Source organism: Dermacentor silvarum, chromosome 8 (genome assembly GCF_013339745.2).
Source record: "Dermacentor silvarum isolate Dsil-2018 chromosome 8, BIME_Dsil_1.4, whole genome shotgun sequence".
In the NCBI taxonomy this organism is placed as follows: domain Eukaryota; kingdom Metazoa; phylum Arthropoda; class Arachnida; order Ixodida; family Ixodidae; genus Dermacentor; species Dermacentor silvarum.
The window spans coordinates 162,190,585-162,207,284 of record NC_051161.1 but is presented as its reverse complement, the minus strand read 5'-3'; the positions used below and the strand labels follow the sequence as shown (position 1 = coordinate 162,207,284).

Below are 16,700 nucleotides of genomic sequence, written 5' to 3'. Positions count from 1 at the left end.
TTTTTTATTTGTCTAATAGAGAGAGTTTGGGGGCCACAGAGTGCCCCGCTAGATGGTCGGGGTCCCTAGTCCGGGACACCGCATGACGTGCCCCCGTCTTGCGCCCGTTTCACCAGAGCTCGTTGGGACTCCAGCGAGGAGCAGTTGAAGAGGGCAGTCTCCCATGCCTCTCGGGAAAGGGTAGGGGAAGGGGGGGAGGTCAGGATTTTTAGTACATGCGCACACCATGTGGAAGATATCACAGGTCTCCCCACAGTGCGGGCACCGCTCATCCGTGTTGGGATCGAAATGTTTGATGATTGCAGGACAGAGTAGAGTACCTGCCTGCAGGCGCCTTAAAGTTCACTCCTCCGCCTTACTCAGCCCCTTTGCAGGAGTCGGGAAAAGGTGGTGGTTATCGCTATAATGTGTTATAATTTCCCCGAACCGCAGCAGCGGTAGGTTTGCCTCCAAGCTAGAAGAGCTAGGGTGAGGAGCCCGGTGGGTAAGCGCTCAAGCAGCCGCGGCCTCATTACCTCGTAAGCCCTGGTGGCCAGCCGCCCAAATAATACGTTTCGATGTTGGGTCCGGGGCAGCCCGTCTTAGAATTTGACTGGCTAAGGGGGACATCTCCCCTGTCAAGTAATGATCTCATGCTTTACGGGAGTCCGTGATGATGATTCTCCAATTGGGGTCCGCGGCAGCAAGTACTATCGCTACTTCCTCAGCTCGCGCTGAATTTTGGGCTAGGAAGGAGAGCCTATCAATGTACTTTTTACACGGCCACCATCAACGACGGTGGCTGTGTAAAATCCCGCGGGCGACGGCCCTGCTACGTCTACATAGTATACACCAGGTCGAGAACCGTGTTGTCTCTCAAGCGCCCGAGCCCGCGCATGTCTGCTTTCGTGCGTGTCGGTGTCCATGTTACGAGGGAGCGGAGAGACCCAGAGCATATGGCGCCACAGTTCTGGAATACGCTCCGCCTCCTTTGGAGTGCAAGCGTGTTGGATGTGTAAGCGGTTGAGCAGGCGGCGCCCGTGGGCTGTCTGCATGAGCTGCGTGTATTGGTTCACGAGGTGGACCTCCCGCAACTCCTGGTAGGAGTTGAGCACCCTCAGCGCCTTGAGTTTTGCGTTAGAGATAGCCACCGGGAGATCTAGGGCTCGCTTAGTTGCTTTGCGGATGATGGCGTCTATTCGCTCGTCTTCTTGCTTAGTAGTGCGAATGTATGGCACGGCGTAGAGGATCCGGCTAGTCACGAAGGCATGGACTAGCCGAAGCGCATCCCTGCCTCGAAGACCGCCCCGCTTGTTGGAAACACGGTGTATCATGCGCCCTACCTGTTCGCCTACTCTCTTGAGTTTCGCAATAGAGGAGTTCGGTCTGAGTCTGTGGTGAATGAACAGGCCCAGAATCCGGAGCTCATTCACCTCTCTGATAGGACCTCCCGACAGAGAAATGTGTATTGCTGACTTATCCTTTGGGTTCGCTCTGACATGCAGAAGCTCTGATTTGGCTGGAGCACATTGGAACCCACAGTCGATGGCATACGCCTCGGCTATGGAAGCGGCCCGCTGAAGGCGGTCCTCTATTTCCCCAAGGCTCCCCTCGGTGGTCCAGATTGTAATATCATCTGTATATACCGCGTGTTGAATGCTTTCCACCCGGGCCAATTGGCTTGGGAGGCGCATCATAGCTATGTTGAACAGGAGCGGTGATAACACCGCTCCCTGAGGGGTACCCCGTGTTCCCATCGTGTAAGGGGCATATTCCTCGTCCTCGATCCAAAGAAGAGCCTGGCGCTTAGAGAGGAAATCTCTTACATATGCGTAGGTTTTAGCGTCACAATCGGTGGAATTCAAGTTGGCCAGGATGCTACCGTGTTTAGCATTGTCGAAAGCCCCTTTAAGATAAAGGGCGACGATGGCTTTGTCATTGTGTTGCATAGTTGTGGGTCGTGTTACGTCCCTGTGCAGCTGGAGGAGGACGTCCTGTGCAGACATGTGCGGGTGAAATCCGAACATGGTGGCTGCAAAGAAGCCCCTGCCCTCCAGGTATGGAGAGAGGCGATCCCGTACCATTGTCTCCATAAGTTGCCCCACACACGAAGTCAGTGATACGGGCCCTCAGGTTGTCCGTATTCGCGGCCTTACCTGCTTTGGGGATGAACGTTACTAGTGACGTTTTCTATTCGGGAGGGAGTGGACGCCCGCCCCAGATTATGTTCATGTATTCTAACAAATGGAGGTAGGCTGAGTCCGGGAGGTTCGTCAACTGTTTCACTGTTATGCAGTCCCGTCCAGGAGCCGTACCCCGGCGAATTTTAGCCAAGGCCGCCTTAAGGTTATCCAACTCAAAAGGGCCATCGAGTTGTTGATCAGGCTTGCAAAAGTACGTGTACTCGGGCCCAGTCAGGTCCTCCGTACGACAGAGGTATCCATCGCACAGGGTGTCCGCAAGCTGCGCCGTTGTACCTTGGTACCCCTGCAGAGCCCGCCGGATCTGCTTTTGCGTCTCCCCTCACGTTTCAGAGGGGTCGATGAGACTGCGAAAGAGACGCCATGTCCCCCTGGAGCTCATCTGATGAGCTGCGGCGTCGCAGCGTGCTATCCAATTTGAATCTGAGAGCTGGGCAGCATACGCTGCAGCCTGCTCTGTGAGTTGGGCTATGCGGGCGCGTAATTTGCGATTGGTTTTCTGCTTTTTCCACCGTTTAGTTAAGCTTCGGCGCGCCTCCCACAAGTGCAGCAGGTGAGTGTCCACTGCGGGGATCTCTTCGGTGGTTTGTAGTGTAGTGACGTGTTGTTTCTGAATGTTGTCTATGTGTTTAGCCCATTCCGCGTAGCCGCCAGAAAAGAGTACGGGAGGGATAGTCTGATTTCGGAATTTGTGCCAATTGGTCAGCTTGGCTTCGTCTTTCTGCCTCGCAGTGCGTTGAGCTTGGGACACGTCAGCTGCTCCGCGCGGTGGCGGGCTAACGGCGATCCTTCAGCCATAGAGAAAGGAATTCTTCAGCGCTCATATCGTCACTGAAATCCCGCTGTCTAGTTTGAAAGCGCTATATGAGCTCCCCGTGTCGTCAGAAGACATCGTCAGCGTCGTTTTTTTTTTCGCGCTAGCACCACGTGTAATGCCTGTTTACCATGTGCTCTGTGAGTTTACATTACGGTTGTGTAGGTTCTGACGTTATCTACTCATCGAGACGGCACACGCAGCAGCTGCCCGTTTCGGTTTCGGCACCCCGTTTTTTTTGTTTTTTTGTTTATTTAAAATTATTAATGAGTCTTTCAGCAAATTGAACCACCTCAACGGTGACAGAACTATCAATGCCATTTGAAAATGATAACATTCCAATACGCTTAAAAAACACCACAGTTGCCCTTTAGGTGTCTGCTGTAGTGGCACTGGCACCTTGGCGTTGGTGTACCCTGTGTTGGTGTTGCCTGGTTCATGCGAAGTTGCACACAAGGCCGGTATGTTGTAGCGATGCCTTTCCGATGCTAATGCCTTTTCGCGCTTTCCGCGCTTGGTCAGTGGTCAGAGCGACGGTCAGCTCAAGTTATCAACGGGATCAGCCGGCCGTGAGCGGTGGATGATAAGACAAGCGTAGAATAAAGCATAACGCATCGCTACAAAACACTGACTCAAGTTTCCAGGGGCGAGCGACATTAATTGCCACATGATCAGGCCTCGGAAACTCCGCTGGTTTTTTGTCCACGCGAATTGCAACGCCATCCATGAGATGGATGGGAAACCAAAATCGCCTTTCCTTTTTTTTTTCTTGTCAACCCTCTCTCAACTTTGTCGTTTCTCTCTCGCCTTCAACTATCGGCCGCGCGGCTGGTGCTGCCTACGCTCGTCGTCGGCCGCGCTGATAACGGCCAAAACGGCAGCATTTTTTTTCTTTTTATGGCATTATGCGGTCAGTTTTGCGGTTTTCGCCTTCCGCGCTAGCAGTGTGGTCCGTGTGGTACCCTACCGTTGCACGTTTGTCGGCTTTTCCCCGCAATGTCTCGCAGCTGTCGCTGTTCGTGTGTGTTTCAATGGTGTGCGAAAACATCACGACGAAGTGAGCCATGCGACGTGAAATTCTACCGCATCCCTAAAGACAATAGGTGAGCACTGTGCAGTTTACTTCCCGGTTTTTATTTGTGATAGTGCAGTCGTACATGGCTGTCCGGTGGTGAGGCAGCAGCTAGCTGATTCGAAAACACCACAACGATGCAGTAGATCGTTATTTCATCAAGCAGCGAACATAAAGCTCCTGAGCTACCTCCTCGTTTGGTAGCTTTTCGGAAGTTTATAACCTTTTTACTTCTAAGACTGGTAATGCTTTCGCAGCCATCCATGTTAACATCCGTAGTATCCGAAAACACTGGAATCATTTCTGCGCTCTAACTTCGCCTTTGCTATCTAATTGTGATGTCTTTGTTTTGTCAGAAATAAATGTTTCCGCTGATACCATTGCTTCTTATTCTATACCCGGGTATCAACTATTTTCATACACGCGCACACTGCGTAGGGGAGGGGGCGTTGCCGTATTCGTGAAAGATATGTGGTCTGTATCAAAAATACCACTTTCCTTTTCGCAAGCTGAAGTGGTTGCTTTGCGGCTATGCTCATCTGCGTTGTCAATAGTTGTGCTGTCTATCTACCGCCCCCCTTGTTGCAATGTACGCTTATTCCTATCAGAACTTGACACAGCATTATCGTCCCTTTATCTTGACCAAAACGTGTGTGTGCTAGGAGACATTAATATTGATACCCTCCGCCCGACTCTGCCGCCGGTCGCTGACTATCTCGACCTTCTGTCAAAATGGGGAATAGAAGACGCAATACACCACACAACGCGCGAAGAATTTTTATCTGGAAAGTTGGTCAAATCCTGCATTGACCATATTAATGTCCGGTGCTCCGATCTTACGGCACATGCAGCTGTGGTTGAAACCAAGCTCGCCGATCATTATTTCGTCTGCTGTCGTCTCGTAGACCACTCTAAACCTTTGAATGTTAACAGCGCAAAAAGAGAAATTTCCATTGTTGATACAAGACTCTTTGACGAATGCATCGCAAAGCATGACTGGCAGTCCCTCCTACACACAGTCTGTCCATCTAATTTATACGACCGTTTTGTGCAGATACTCCAGACTTATAGGAACAAATGTACCCGCTCTATAAATATCAGATTGCGTCGAGAAGAGAAGAAATGGCTGTCGCCACAAATATTAGCGGCAATTAAGGAAAAAGACCTTCTGTGGGCCCAAGCAAAACGGGCTCCTAACCGTCCTGAGCTGCTGCTGAAATTTAAGATGTGTAGAAATCGAGTGAATTCCATGATTCGGTTGGCAAAGCGAAACCACATGCGCGCCAAATTCAACGCGGCTCGCTCAGACATGAAAAAGACGTGGTCTCTCGCAAATGAATTAAGAGGGGCGCCTAGACGTGGTGGTCATCAGCTGTCAATTATTTCCCATTTTTCTTCAGACGGGGCAACTGTTACAAATGAATTTAATACATTTTTTTCACGCGTCTCTGGTACTGCTAAACCGCACCCTGACTTCTGTACTCTAAGTGACAGTGTATGCAATTCCGCGCAGCTTCCTTTTTTTTCAGAATCTGATGTCAGATCAATTCTTTTTAACTTAAAATCTAATAAATCACCTGGCGTTGACGGCATTTCTGTAGACGAGTTGCGCAGAAATTTTGATGCTATTAAGTGTGTGCTATTAACATTGCTGAATCATGTTGTAGCCAGTGGTGATATTCCTACAGAAATGAAAAAGGCCATAGTAATGCCCCTGTTCAAGGGAGGTGCACGAAACAAATACGAAAATTACCGGCCAATCTCAATTCTACCGTGCATTTCTCAAATATTAGAAAAACATCTGCTGCAAGTCATGTCTAAGTTTCTAGATGCCAATAACCTTATTTCAAGTACGCAGTACGGTTTTTTACCAGGTAAAGGTACTCAGATTCTCTTGGAGGACATTTCAGATCTTATCAATTCAGCTTTCGAAGCTAACCAGGTTGTCTGCGCTCTCTTCCTAGACGCTAGCAAAGCTTTCGACAGTGTATGCCATAGCCTTCTATTATCTAAACTCTCATTGGTTGGATTTCGCGGGCCTTTTTTAAAACTGCTTACCAACTTTTTAGACGATAGAACACAACTAGTCTCCATAGGACAGCACCGAAGCAATGTAACCGCAATTAAAGCCGGAGTACCTCAAGGATCTATATTAAGTCCACTTCTTTTTAATCTATATGTAAATGACCTCGCCGCTGCTATTCCTGCCGTTTTATTCCAGTACGCGGATGACACTGTTATATTGTCTCAACATTCTTGTTTTTCAGATGCTATCTCCCTTTTACAAGAGTCAACGAATAGCGCTATGAACTGGTTCTGTAAAAATTTGATAAAAGTGAATGTCTCTAAAACACAGCTTATTTGTTTCCACAATCCCTTGAAGAAAGTTCGTTTAAACCTTCCATTACTGGCGCACCCTTCATCTTGTTCTCCTTGTACCTGTACACCCGTCCCATTCGTTTCATCTGTTAAATACCTGGGTGTCTTACTCGACAGTGACTTCGCCTGGAATTCCCACCTAGCTTACGTATGCTCAAGGCTTCGTGCAGTTTCAGGTACCTTATACAACATTAGATATTATATGCCTTTATCAGTTCGTAAAATGATTCTACAAGCACTGGGTTATAGTATACTTCGTTATGGAATTACGGTTTTCGGTCACTGCGCGATTCGATGGAAAAACAGAATAAACTCTATCCTTCGATCTATTCTGAAAATAATTAGCTACGATTTGGGCTTACCTTCAGGCACTGACCTTTTCAAGGCATTAAGGTGCTCAAATTTTGACGCCCTTCTCAAAGAAACGGCTATCCTGAGGCATTTTTGGTCAAATAAATATAAGGTCGAATATGTTCCTGCGCGCTGTCTCCGTCCTAAAGATCGCTTTCGCGTGATCCGCTGCTCTACCAGATACGGTCAGCGCACTCGTAATTACTTTATCCCCTCCTGTCTCAATCAACTACCACCAAGTGCGTTTCGCGTGAAAACAAAATATAAGCTAAAGCAAGTTCTTCGTCGCATTGGTCTTTAATAGTTTAGCACTCCGCCTTCCCTTGCAGGTTCACTCTAACCAAAGATAACTTTCTGACATGAACGCCTTAAGAGGACGACATATGGTTCGGCCACTGCATCATACAGGTGCCGAAGTGTAAGAATATACTGTGAAGACAGTAACTTGTTAGTTTTTACTTTTTTATATTTGAGCATTCTGTATCCTACTGGCGTCATATGTATTTTTCTATCATGTGCTCTTTTTCAGATGTTATTACTGGTTCTCAGGGCGATTTTTCAATATTGTATAACATAATCGCCATTTCGTTGCTTTGTATTGCGAGTGCCACCTCACACTATATTTCCTTCTAACTTACGTTTTGTTCTCTTTGTCTTTTATTTCCGTCCTCGTTGCTGCTGGGGTTCTTCCTTAATTTTTCCTCAACTTGCTTATTCCTGCTAAAATGTGTTTTTACATATTCTGTTGGGTCTGCGATATAGCAGTTTTGTAAACGCTGCCTGTCGGCTCTGCCCTTCAAGCCCAATGCGGCTTTGGCAGGCCTGTCATGTATTGATGCCAATGAAATTCTGCTAATAAAGTATTATTATTATTATTATTATTATTATTATAAATATAGTACCACCTGTGCGTATCGCAAGGAACACGTGTGTAGGTGTGCCCTTTGCACTTCTTTCTAGCTAATTGGTCGCCATTGTTTAAAAATTCGTTTCTGAGAATTAAGGTTGATATATCACAGCTAGTACCCTGCCGCGACGCGAAGCGAGGTCAGTTTTGTATGTACCAACTGCGATGTTATAATTTATGATCTTCACTGGTCTTCAGGATGGAAGCGTTTTTAACCTACGCTGGAAGGATGGACCTAATGGGCTTGCGCAGGGACAAGGTCAACAACCGCAGAATATGCTCGGCGCACTTCACGGAGGTGGATTTAATCAACCGAGCGAGAAGCTAGCCGTGAGAAGCTATTCTGCGCAATGGCCATTAGAGGAGTTGCAATAAATGTTTTTTACATGTGCGTACATCAAACACCATCCGCGTTTTGTTGCATTCTATAGTGTGTTGCACTGTCTGCTCCAATTATGGTTTTCGCAAACGAACACAATAAAGTGAGTCCAAAGAACTGTTGTGTTGTGAGTGGAATTACTTTTTTTAACACAATTTGGGCACATGCTTGCTTGCTTGTAATAATGAACGCGACTGCGACCGGGCAAGAAGCTTTGCGCAAAATTTGAGGGTCCCTTTGTGATCACAGAACGCCTGGGGAAGAACACTTGGCGTGTTCGCACTCTGGATCAACAGGGAACCTTGGACAGGAGAAGAAAGAACAATTTTGCCGTCCACGTGGCTCGTCTCAAGAAGAGGGTCCACCGACAAATCTGATGTGGTTGTGCACTGAGTTTCAAAAATGCAGTGTGGCCGAGTGTAATAAAGTGGAAGCACAAGCTCGGTGACACGGGACAAAAGGGGAAAAAGAGGAGGAAGTGAATAGAACAGCCGGCCCAGTGAACGGGTGCTGTGTCTGTCTGCTGTTCTTTCCTTTACAGCATATATACTCATCAAAAGGCTACATACAGGCAAGCACTGTGCAGTTTATGGGTGCGCAAATTAACCAGCGGAAAATAACGATTTTGGGGACTAAATGTGTCCACAGCACAGCACTCCGCGAGACCACTGCCGCACTGTGGTATGTTCACGCTTCGCCGGTTTCCTGGATCACCTGAGGACTTGACATTTACGTCTAATGTGAACCAATGCACACATCAGTAAAATAACGCATTTTGGTAAACTCTTTTCGGCACGTTTCCCTACAGGTTGCGAGAATTGTCAGCTCTTCGATGCAATATTTTCTCGTATGTAGTGGCAGAGGCTACATTTGTTATTCTTTAAAACACGACTGCATTCCAGTGCCTAATACGGGGGTCACACGGCGCACTTTTGATCGTGATCGAGCCCGATATGGGTCAAATTTCTTGGTCGTGATTGGCTTCTTTGCTCAATGGGCGGAAGGGAGCCAATCGCGGTCGAACATTCCGATCCAGGTCGGTCTGGATCGCTATTGAAAGTGGCCGTGTGACACCGTTATAAGACCAATTGGAGCACTCTGCGAGAGAACTAGTCGGTAAATACACTTCGCAACGATCTGGAAAAATCGCGTCCTATGGAAAGTGTATGCAAACCCTGTGTCCACCAAAACATTGTCTATGCGTTCACACACACCCTGCGCGGCCCCGCCCATAAAGGTAATTAACTTCAACAGTGTGGTGCTGCATCGAGCTCACCCATCTTTGAGCGTTGTCTATGTGCTTGGGCGACAAGAGAATGCAAAAACTAACGTGTCAAGCTCTTTAGCGTGGCCTATTCGCCAGTGCTAGAGGTCGGGGGCCGTAATGCGCTAACTGTGCGTGGCGTAGAAACGCGCTAAATGAGCCCGCGCATGTAAGAACGTAAAAAACGGTATTCGCATGGGTACGCGGACAATAGCATCATGCTTGCAAGAATAACAGTAACGAAAACAATAAATTATTCGCACAGTAGATCAAGTGAAATATTTACGTGTGTGCAGTGACCGCTTCGATGACCACTAAGCGCTTTTCACTCACGGTCAGTAGTGGTTTAAAGTCATATCCATGTGTATTTATTCGACAATTGTTAACACTCGACATTACTTTATTATGAACATACCACAGTGAGATGGTGTAAGGGAAACAAGAGAAAGAGCAGAGATGGCCCTAACGCTACAATATTATTGGCTCATTTCGCTTCAGAGATAGCGCACACGAACAATTCTTGCCGTACGCGATATCTTCAATACAAACTTCGCGCACGATCTACGTTAAGGTTCACCGCGAGCGAAGTCTGTTCCAAATTCAGACATTCGAAAGAAAAGCCATTCCAGGTAAACAAACGTAAAAAAATAGGTAAACAAATATATCTTTATAAGAAGTGCTGTTATTGGATTGACAGTATGTAGAAATAAATAAATACTAAATACTAAAAATAAAAATGTAGCACCTGGGCTGTATCAATTGCGCTGCCATCTGTGATCACTGTCGCGCGTCGGTTCACTGCAGGCACCGCGCTGCTCGATCGCCACGCTTATACTTTGACATTTGGTTATAAGCACCCTGCACCGCACCAGATCCAATACATTTTGCATGATTGAACTGTTCAATTGCGTCCGAAGCGTATGGAGTAACCACCGCATATCTACCAACCACTGACACGCGTAGTCGGGCCGCCGGCGCCTGGTTCTAAGCATTGGCCGACAGCTACGTACGCGCCTGCTTTCGCTAAATAAGGCAACCCTCAACCACGAAACGTAATGGTGATCGGATTCAATCCACGATACGGTCACATGTGCCCAGCAATGACAATGAAATATACCACTGATTAGCACGCCAGGTCTCGACGAAGCAGACGCGGCTGCCGCCGCTACCGACGAAGAAACACCACATCCACTGGCTGGGCTTGCTGTTGCCATGGCACACTACACTGAGCGCTCACGCGAGCACGTGAAACATGTAACAAGTCAAGCGGCACAAGATAAGCGAAGCGGAAGAAAACAATCGAAATAATGCGCGGCGAAGATCACACAACCGAAGTGCGGCCGGCCTGCTCTCGCAAGGCTCACAGTCCAAAATGGCGGTAGGGTTGCCAGATGGCCCCAACAAAAAATAGCCAAATGATCCAAAAATGTAGCCCAATAGCCAGACCCTAATTTTTTGTGGCCCAAAAGTAGCCAAAAACTTAGCCAAAAGTTTGATGATGTTCTGCAGGTGTATAGATGGTGCAGTTGGTTCACCGCATATTTCCGGCTCCAAAATTACTTCCGCCGCATGCAACCAGCACAAAAGTGGCCTCAAGAGCTGCGTAAAGAATTCTAGTGAGCGCTGCCACTCAGATGTGGATTTGGACACCGCTATGGTTACGAGCCGAAGGATTTCGTTTCCGATTGATTCATGACGCTATCAATATTTACTGAGCCACGTTGTGAGCTAACTTTAGTTCACGCCTCGCTTTACTCGAGGGATTTTTCTATAAGTGTCGGGCAAAATACTGCCAGCTCAAGCCTCTAGGATCACCTTCGCCTGGTCATGATCGAGTGCCCAAGAGGCGGCCCGAGCTCAATGCATTTTAGAATAGTGATGTCTTTCCTAAGCTTGATTCATAAAACAAGCATGTTATTTCTATCCCGCTTCTCTTTCTTTCTCATTTTTGTATTTTTTACTCGAAAGCATCTTGACGCTGAGTTAGCAAATGCTGCCGCTTAGAGTGCGGCACACTGGACTTTGGAGAAAACTTCAAACCTTCTCGCATTTTCCTGGTGCGAAGGGACAGTTGTGACTACAATTCGCCTTTGAGTGCAAAAATGGAACGACCTGCTGGCCCGTAGCAGAAGAGGTGAATTAAAGTTTACAGTTTCAATTGCCACCTGGATTACGGCGCTGGCAATAACCCAGATGGTATTAGTATCGAAGAGTAGAACTAAAGGGAAAATGAGACATCCAATTGGTGGATGTCTCATTTTTCCTTTAATTACTTCTCTCCACCTAGCGGGTTTCCGCTGAACAATTACGTGAAGCGTTGAACTGTGCAATTTTGAAACAAGGATTCCCTGGCAAGATTCGTGCAATCTGAAAACGTGTGCGCAAGTTTCTGTGAATGCAGGCACGAATGCGTGTGTTGCTAAATTTCCGAGGGGGGCGTGTACCTCACCTTCAGTGTGACTGGAAAAAAATAAAGAAATGTAATTCCACTGGGGAACACATACACGCGCGGCGACGATGTTACCGTGTTCGAAGTTTAGACGCAACCTCACAGCGACGACCACGACCGCGGTAGAAATGCGCTTGGAGTCCCCATATAATTGATATCGCAATAAAAGGAAATTCTTCTTGCTCAGTTACCTGTTATTTTATCATAGACAACCACTTTTGTTAAACCTAGTGAACGCATTCTCACGTTCCAAAGATACTCGTTTTACGGGTGGTCAGCCCGCCGGGGCAGACAACTGTAAATAAAACCAGCCCGCGCACTCTGATAACCCGTTCTTCGCGAACACAATCGGCTCGACAAGGCTAGCGCACCTGCTCCGTTACCGTCACTACGTCACACTAACTGAAAATGGCGCACCAGCGTTCTTACTTCTGAAAAAAGAAACGCAATAAATATCCTATAGCGCATTCGATTTTCCTTTCTTTAATAAAGCCGGTGGGCCGTGTTTCCAAAGACTAAAGGGCAAGAGGGGACGGAACGGCAGCGGTCCTCCACGCGCACCGTGCCGTGGCTACAGATCTTGAGATAACGGCACACGACGAGCGAGTACGAAGTGCATCCACCACAAGTACGAAGTGCGACAGTGCGCTCGTGCCTGTGCCGAAGTTCGTGATCATGTGGGAGCCTCACGCAAGACCTTCACGCTACCTTAAAATATCCTCCTTCTCAACGGCAATATTTTAAATTCTGAATGGCTTTATGCTTTCCAGATGCAATAGTTGCCTTCGAATGCGGAATGAATTTCGGACATTTTGTAATAGAGTATGAAATTTTCCGAATTTCTTACTGCATTCCGAAACAACGCAACACCAGACGCTTTTAAAACCAAATATGCGCATAAAATAAAATTTACCTTTGAAAGAAGGTTCCTTCTCCCATTCTTTCTTATATGCACGGCTGTATTTCGCCCACTTGCCCATGCTTAGTTTTGGGAACGGTTTTCTTACTGAACCGCGTGTGAAGCGGTAGCAGATGGCGCCGAAACCAAAACAAAAAGAGAGCTTAGCCTGGAAAGACGTGTAAACACGGCAGCGATGACTTAACGCCATCCACTCAGCGCCTACATTGCCTAAAAACACCGCCTTCGAGATTCCCTACATAACTTTTTCGCAGCAATGAGCTTTGGGTTTTCATGAACCGGCGTTTCCGAATTTTGTGAGTGCTGACGTCCTTAATACAAAAATAGCCCAAATATAGCCATGAGCCAACTCGGAATTTTCGACGGCAAGCCGCGTAAAAAGTAGCCAAATTTGGCTATTAATAGCCCAATCTGGCAACCCTGAATGGCGGCATAACATGTTCTGACGCTAGAGTCGCCCGTGTCGGCCAATGGCGCTGCTCAAACGTTGGTTTGTGAAAAGGTCTATAGCAGACGCTCAGTCGACGCTAGCGCCAAGGCGCACTTCAGTTAGGCCCTAGCGGATGGATGATGGTACTACGGTGGCGAAAAAATGAAAAAAAAAAGCGGCGCGATTTTTTTTACCCTCCCCCCTTAGCTAAAGCACTTGTTTTCTTCCTTTTTTATGATAACATTGTTCGGCTCGTTTCCCATTTCCCTGTTGACTTTCCTATCCCTCTCCCAGGACTCGCGCACTGCTCTTTTTTTTTATTTCTTGAGCTGTCCACAGCGCGTTTCCTTTTTTTTTTTTTTTTTTTTTGTCGCGGGCGTTATCAGACGCACCGCCGGACCGAAGCGCGCGGTCCGCGCTCCTGCCCTGTCCGGTGGTGCCATTCCTGTTGCGTGCTTGTGCGCAGTGGATTCTTATTGCGTTTTCATGCACGCAGTCGCGTTCATTATTACAATCAAGCAAGCATGTGCCCAAATTGTATTAAAAAGTAATTCCACTTACAACACAACAGTTCTTTGGACTCACTTTATTGTGTTCGTTTGCGAAAACCATAATTGGAGCAGACAGTGCAACACACTATAGAATGCAACAAAACGCGGATGGTGCTTAATGTACGCACATGTAAAAACATTTATTGTACAATAAACTGCTCTAATGGTCATTGCGCAGAATAGCTTCTCACGGCCTGCTTCTCGCTCGGTTGATTAAGTCCACCTCCGTGAAGTGCGCCGAGCATATTCTACGGTTGTTGACCTTGTCCCTGGGCAAACCCATTAGGTCCATCCTTCCAGCGTAGGTTAAAAACGCTTGCATCCTGAAGACCAGTGAAGATCATAAATTATAACATCGCAGTTGGTACATACAAAACTGACCTCGCTTCGCGTCGCGGCAGAGTACTAGCTGTGATATATCAACCTTAATTCTCAGAAACGCATTTTTAAACAATGGCGACCAATTAGCTAGAAAGAAGTGCAAAGGGCACACCTACACACGTGTTCCTTGCGATACTCACAGGTGGTACTATATTTATAAGGAGCTGTATGTTCGCTGCTTGTTGAAATAACGATCTACTGCATCGTTGTGGTGTTTTCGAATCAGCTAGCTGCTGCCTCACCACCGGACAGCCATGTACGACTGCACTATCACAAATAAAAACCGTGAAGTAAACTGCACAGTGCTCACCTGTTGTCTTTAGGGATGCGGTAGAATTTCACGTCGCATGGCTCACTTCGTCTTGATATTTTCGCACACCATTGAACCACACACGAACAGCGACAGCTGCGAGACATTGCGGGGAAAAGCCGACAAACGTGCAACGGTAGGGTACCACACGGACCACACTGCTAGCGCGGAAGGCGAAAACCGCAAAACTGACCGCATAATTCCATAAAAAGAAAAAAAAAATGCTGCCGTTTTGGCCGTTATCAGCGCGGCCGACGACGAGCGCAGGCAGCGCCAGCCGCGCCGCCGATAGTTGAAGGCGAGAGAGAAACGACAAAGTTGAGAGAGGGTTGACAAGGAAAAAAAAAAAAGGAAAGACGATTTTAGTTTCGCATCTATCTCATGGATGGCTTTGCAATTCGCGTGGACAAAAATCCAGCGGAGTTTCCGAGGCCTGATCATGTGGCAATAAACGTCGCTCGCCCCTTTGGATAGATGGATAAATTTGGATAGATGGTCAACAGCAATGAGGATGTAGCGATTATCAGCCGCTGTCGTTGGTAGGGGGCCAACATGGTCGATGCCAACTGTGTGAAATATGGTAGCAGGAGGTGGAATGGGTGTGAGTAGCCCAGGCTGGCACCCTGTGAGCCGCTTGTGTCGTTGGCATATTTCGCAGCTAGCGACGTAATCACGAACACTCTTACTCATTTTGGGCCACCAGAAGCGCTCCGAAAAGAATCTTGCCTTCCGTACTGTATCGATGGCATCGTCAATGCGGGGCAGTGGGTAGGAGTCCGGTATAGTATGCTTGTTGAGCTCTCTATAATCAACACAGAACCGCAAAGTGCCGTTTTTCTTGCGGACAAGGACAACAGGTGCGGCCCAAGGACTGCACGACGGTCTAATCACGCCAGCACCCAGCATCTCACTTACTTGTTCGGCAATGACAGACCATTCGCGTTCAGCATACCGTCGCATTGGTACGCATATAGGTGGGTGACTGTCTGTCGGGATGCGGTGCTCAAGCAAGTCAATACCGGGAAGTTGTGCATTGTTGTCGGCAAACAGGGCGCGATGTTGCTCGAGAACGCTAGAAAGGGTCTTCCTGCCGGAAGGCTCACCTCTCTGTGACTCAGTCGGAGGCGCGGCGCGCAGGAGGTTGTGGATCGCAGCATAACTTTACCGCCCTCGATGTTCAGTTGCACGTGGTTAGAAAGAACGTTGTCCGCGCCAAGAATGATGTCGGCAGGCAAGTCGTCGAAGACGGGCACTTCGCGTAGATGCTTTGTACCAGCGGTTGTGTGCAGCCGCAGGTCAATGGTACCTGCTGGCTGTACGTTTCCCCCTAGGTATCGCAAGGGTGCCTGAGTCCAGGGATGGAGATTGGCAGGCGCGTGCCGCCGAAGCAGCGCTGAACGCTCAGCGCCTGTGTCTACAAGCGCCGTCAGCTCTCCGATACGGTCGACGTGAATTGACACCAACGGCCTTGTGATGCTCTGGTATCGCATTTGCTGTCTTTTGTCTTGCACCCCGTCGCTAGTGCAGTGGCTAGCGTCGCCAACGGAGGGGCTTCCACACTGCATAAGGGGAACTTGAGAAGTCGCACACGGCTGTGTCGTGGCAGCCCATCGCCGTCTAGCTGTGTCCTGTAGCACTGAAGCTTTGCGGACGAAAGCGTTAGGCGCTGTCTCTAACGCATACACGGACAGGACGACAGCATGCGTGGAGTCGTGGATGCCATCTATGACATACTGCTTGGCCGCTGGGGAAGCCCAGGTAATGTTGCAGGAGCTAAGGAGCCACAGCTTGTCGTAAATGTACTCGGCTATGTCTTCATCTGGAGCTTGCTGGCGTGACCGCATCTGCATAAAGCGAGTGTCATAGGCACTTGGCAAATTCTCGAAAGCAGAGAGCAGCGCCGCGGTCCAGCTGGACCAAGTTGGATAGGCTCGTCCAAACGAATTCCAAGCCTGAGCTGCACCTCGGAGACGACCTTCTGCCACGGACCTCTTCACGGCGTCTGTCCACGCGTAACGATTAGCTACAGACTCTATGGTACGCACCCAAGTTACAGAGTCCTCTTGGAAAACATAGAAATCAGGAAGAGTCGTCGGTGCTTGCAGTGAAAGCGTGCTCTGTCCGACGACTGAAGCTAACGCGTCGGTCATTGTCTGAAGTCGTTTTGAGACAGCGGAGAGGGCTTGATTGAGCTCACTAGCGCCGTCGTCCGCGAGAGCCACTGAGGAGGCCTGGACGCCGTCCCCAGATGATGTGGCGAATACTTGCGGCGACGAATGCGGTCCCGGTAGTGTCCGTTCGCTTGCGATGCTCG

At 48.3% G+C, this 16,700-nt stretch overlaps 1 protein-coding gene and 1 pseudogene across 2 annotated transcripts in view; one reads left to right on the top strand and one right to left on the bottom strand.

Annotated features, from left to right (window-relative positions):
• LOC119462551 (decapping and exoribonuclease protein) overlaps positions 1–16,700 on the top strand; it is a 179,714-nt gene that overhangs the window by 114,178 nt on the left and 48,836 nt on the right. The window lies entirely within an intron of this gene.
• On the bottom strand, positions 66–1,739 carry LOC125947465 (uncharacterized; annotated as a pseudogene).